Source organism: Rutidosis leptorrhynchoides, chromosome 4 (assembly GCF_046630445.1).
Source record: "Rutidosis leptorrhynchoides isolate AG116_Rl617_1_P2 chromosome 4, CSIRO_AGI_Rlap_v1, whole genome shotgun sequence".
NCBI classification, from domain to species: domain Eukaryota; kingdom Viridiplantae; phylum Streptophyta; class Magnoliopsida; order Asterales; family Asteraceae; genus Rutidosis; species Rutidosis leptorrhynchoides.
In genome coordinates this window covers 86250205-86255885 of record NC_092336.1, presented here as the reverse complement: position 1 = coordinate 86255885, position 5681 = coordinate 86250205, and positions in this window count along the sequence as shown.

Sequence of the window (5681 nt, the reverse complement as noted above, 5' to 3'; positions counted from 1 at the left end):
TTATTTATTTATTAAACTATTAATTTTACAAATTAATTAAACTAAATTAAACAAAATATAAAATAAATAAAAAGTAAAAGTTAAAATAAAATTAATTATAATAATAATAATAATTAGGGTTAAATAATAATAATAATTAATAATTACCCGTAATTAATGCTGAATTAGGGTTTTGTCGCCTGTCAGAAAATCTCCGCGAGTCGCGGTAATTAATGCAGCAAAATATTAAAACTACTTTATAAACTCTGATTGTTTAATACTAAATAATATATCAATCAGAAACATCAAATCCTAAAGTCGGTGTTCAGATCCCTTTAGGATTTAGCCCCTGTCCCTGCTACTTTTTTTTTTTAATTATCCTACACCTAATTTTCCTAGTATAAAAATATGGTAGTGATATATACACAACCAATTTTTACAAATACACAACCAAACATGTTTTACAGTGTTGTATTGTACAACACTGTAAAGTGATGTCGTAGGGGGTGTATACAAAATAGTATTAATTTTAGTGCGAAAATACTATTAAATACGATACAATTTTACACAAGATATTTATTTATTTATAGAATGGATATACTTAAACCTTGCTACAACACTTATAGGCAGTGTACCTAATCGTACAGTAGTGTAGTTTTTAGTAAGTCCGGTTCGTTCCACAGGGAATCTTTTTTAAACAAAGCTCAACGCTATATTAGCTTACTTTTATAAAAATACAAATATATATATAAGTAATATTATTATTATAAAGGGGGGTTTTTACCGTTTAATGACCGGTTTGTCGATTTTAAAACTTTAGTCGTAGTTAAAACCAAATGTAAAATATTAAAAATAAATACAAGACTTAAATTAAAGCATGAAGTAAATAACGATAAATGAAATTGCGAATAATAAAAGTGCGATAAAATAAACTTGCGATAATTAAAAAGTACGATAATTAAAAGTGCAATTAAATACAATAACAATAAAAATGCGATAATTAGAAGTGCAATTAAATATAAAATAAAAGAATTATGCTTATTTAAACTTCCGTAATCATGATGGTTGACGTATTGATTTTAGTTTTATGCCCATGGGTTAATTGTCCTTTGTCCTGGATTATTTAATATGTCCGTCTGGTTTTTGTCCATAACAGTCCATCAGTCATAAATATAAAGTGCGAGTGTCCTCGTCAAATTATCCTTATACCCGAAGTTAAATATTCCAACTAATTGGGGACTTAAACTGTAACAAGATTTTAATACTTTGTTTAATAATTACACCAGGATGTCGACTGAGTGTAACCCAAGGTTTTAATATTTTGTTATCAATTATACCAAGTGTCCTTTGTACATAATTTCACCCCTGTTTTAATTATTCTAGTGGCTATTAATCCATTCCCGTGTCCGGTTAAATGAACGATTATTCGTACATATAAATACTCCGCCCATCGTGTCCGATTGAGTGTATATGGTAATTTATAGGGACGCCCAATTGTAAATCTTTATATTAACATTAACAAACTATCATTTAGTTAAACAAATATAAAGCCCATTAATAGCTCATAGTCTAATTTCCACAAGTGTCGTTCTTTTGTCTAAACCCCAATTATGGTACAAAGCCCAATTACCCAATTTTAGTAATTAGCCCAACATCATGATTACTTCGGATTAAATAAGCATAATAATAACTTAGCTACGAGACATTAATGTAAAAAGGTTGAACATAACTTACAATGATTAAAAATAGCGTAGCGTTACACGGACAGAATTTCGACTTACACCCTTACAATATTCGCTAACATACCCTTATTATTAGAATTATAATTAAAATTAAAATTAAAATATAAATTATATATATATATATATATATATATATATATATATATATCGTATGAATGAGGAGAAAAAAGATGATGATTACGATCAGAATGCGCGAGCTTTATAGGGAGTTTCTGAAATTGGGGCTCCGCGACTCGCGGCATTTTTGCCTTCAAACTCCGCGAGTCGCGGAGAATGAAATTACAGCTCACATCTTTGGAGTCTTTCTCTGCCGACGGTTTTTATTTATAAATATAATATATATATAATTAATATAATTAATTATATATTATATTATATTTATATACATAGTTAACTTGTAATTTTTAGTACGTTGCGTCGAGCGTTAAGAGTTGACTCTGGTTCCGGTTCCGGATTTTCGAACGTCCTTGCGTACAATTTAATATCTTGTACTTTGCGTTTTGAATCTTGTACTCTTGTAATTTCGAGACGTTTCTTATCAATAATTGGAACCTCTTTGATTGTCTTTTGTTCTTTTGAGCTTTTTGGTCGTTTGCGTCTTCAATTCGTCGAATCTGTCTTTTGTCTTCACCTTTTATTATTTAAACGAATATCACTTGTAAATAGAACAATTGCAACTAAAAGCTTGTCTTTCTTGAGGAATAATGCTATGAAATATATGTTCGTTTTTAGCATTATCATAAAGTATGTTTGGTTGTGTATTTGTAAAAATTGGTTGTGTATATATCATCACCCATAAAAATATGGGGATGATATTTTTTACGGACTACAGAGTAGTAATATTAAAAAAAAAAAACATATTGTTATAGTACATTTAATTTAAATAATGCACAATCTTCAACGAAAAAATAGCCCTGACAAAAGAGAGTCTTGACGCGGAATCTAGGCAGTCAACTGAGTACCTTGTCCCCGGACCTGTGATCACTCGGACCGCAGGGAACCGTAGCATGGGGGGGCTTAGAATCCTTTTGCCGCCGCAAGGCTGGCTAATTGTACGCAGCAGGCTCGAAGACCTCGCGGCGCAACAGTTCTTCCATACCAACTTAGCTGCCCGGCGCATTGATTTACCAAAAGAATAATACCCATATACAGCAAAACATGAATCATTCTAAGAAGAAAAAAAACTTATGATATACCCATTCCTTCCCAAAATAAGTGTCGAATAGAACAAACTTAACTAGATAGATAGATCTAAAAGATGTACTTTATAAACTCTGATTGTTTAATACTAAATAATATATCATTAACAAAATTTAATCGTGCAATAACAATACATAATCCCACGAAAGTGAACTATGAAATAAATGAAAGAAATGAGGCATAGACAATCATCTCTCCAACTTTAAAATAGAAAGAAGTAGTTTCTCTATTCATGGGTCGAGAAAAACGGATCTCCACCAACAGATAGAAAAAGTCATCTCTATATACTCAAGGAAAAAGAGATTGTCTTCGAAGAACCTTCGAACAACAAAAAGTAAAAAGAACATAAAAATGCATACCTTAGGGGCTATATGGGCTTAAGGATATACAACAATATAATAAGTATAATTAACAATGGAACGGCATAATATATATATATATATATATATATATATATATGTATATATATATATATATATATTACATGGTTCAAATAAGAACTTCTTAGTGGAGAGAATCCTAAGAACTCAACGGTCAAACAAAAAAGATGCACAGTCGAATAGTTTTTGGTGTAGTCGAACAATTTGTAAAATGCATATGAAATCATGCTTCGTTCTACATTCTTGTGTAGTCGAACAATTTTTGGTGTAGTCAAACATGTTTCGTTCTACATTCATGTTCTACTAAAAATCTCGTTCTACATTTTTCAGTATGTTCTAACATTTTTAGTGTGATTTTAAGGTTTAAGGTTTAAATTAGGCTTTAGATTTTGGTTTAGAATTAGCGTTTTACACGAACGGTTCAGAGTTTAAGGTTTTGGATTTTGGGTTTAGGGACCTAAACCCAAAACACTAAACCCAAAACTCTAAATCGGGCTAAATTTAGAAAAAAATGAATTTGAAAAAAAATAGATGAATTCGAACAATTTTGTCCATGTTCGAACAAATTTTTGTTCTACAAATTGTTCTACATTTCATGAATTCGAACAAAAACGAGTGTGGTGTAATGCCCACTAGTTTGAAAACCAGTGATACTGCGCGCCGCGCAACATAACTGAAATCTGGGGCAGTTTGATCAGTTTTTGTAACTTGAGGGATTTAAGTGTAAATATGTCAAAACTGGGTTTTAAGCCTTGAGCCTGATCTGGAAGTCTCAATTTGGCTTCTAAACACTTCTAGAGAGTTAACAATTGTAGAAAGAGATTATAGTGCTAGAATGCACTAAGTTGAAGTTGAAGGTGGTGATTCCTACCCATTTTGGTGTACATATTGTGTGTCTCAGCTTCTGGACTTCATTTTGCTCTTGAGGTAAACTCTAATATGAATTTCATTGTTTGATTCTCGAATTGATGTTATGGTTAGGGTTGATGATAATAATAAACCCTTATATCTTAAGGATTTGGGGTTTATTGGGTCTAGTAATTGGGTATGTAAACCTTGATTGTGAAATTTGGGTTGGGTGTTATATTGTGTTCATATACGATAAGTGATTTGGGTCTATTTTGTGTATGAACATGCATGTTTGTTGTTTAATTGTGAGTGAGAGAACTCGTTGTTGGTCAAAATCTAAATGTCGTCTTGAAATGTGTCAAACTAGGGCTTAAGTCTGGTTTTGATGAGTTGAAAGATAAACACTTGAATTATTGACGTTAATGGTGATTTGGGAACAGAATCACTAATTTATTAGTGATTATGGGTGAACCCTAGGTTTCTCAAGAGTGTCAAGCGTAAATGGGTCAAGTTTGCACTTCTAGGGGTTATGAATGGTTAGAATTGGTCGATTAGCTACATCGATGAATATAGTTGATTTTGGTTTATGTAATAGGTGAATTTCATTGACGAATTTGCAAGATTTGGAATTGTATCGCGAGTGAAGATACAAGGTGAATGTAATAATTGTATATGTATGTGTGCATGAATTGTACGTGTGATGTGTGGACAAACCAACGATTGTTCGTCCACATGGAGAATTGTCCATGTGTTCGGTGCCTAATTGTCGTTCATTGACGTATATGCAATGATTATGGTTAACCATAGGTGGCGTGTTTGGACTTATGTTCAATACGTGTTGTGTGACGTCGTGATTGAACTCATGTTCAATTATCGTGTCCGTGCGTATTATTTGTGGATTTCATGTGCGTCATGATCTTATTTGATTGTTGGATACCATGTTAGTTGATATATGCCGGTATATGTATAATTTTTGTGTACATATGTATCATTACTGGCTATTGTGTTTATCTTGAAAAATCTTTAGTTTCATGGATAAGCAAGAAGCAGTCTATTGTTTCTAGATCATCTAGGGAGGCAGAATATAGAGCTCTTACCTTTGTAACATGTGAAGTTATCTGGATTTTAAAGATTTAACTAATTTAACAGTTGAAAATGTTTTACTTGTCAAGATTTATTGTGATAATTAATTTGTTATGTAAATTGCAAAGAATCATGTTTTTCATTAGTGAATTAAACAGTTTGAAGTAGATTTATATTTTGTTACAGAAAAAAATTAATTTTGATATTATTGAAACATAACAAATTTCTTCAAATGATAATGTTTCAGATCTTTATACTAAAGGTTTAAATGGTTCTCAACATAACTTTTTATGTGAAAACTTTATTAAATCTTTTTCATGTTTAGAATGAATGGGGATATTAAAATTTTATAGCTAAGTATACAATCTAAACATTGTTATAATAATAATAATAATATAGATATGGATAGTCAATTTTGGTGTATACATATAGTCAATTTTGGTACACA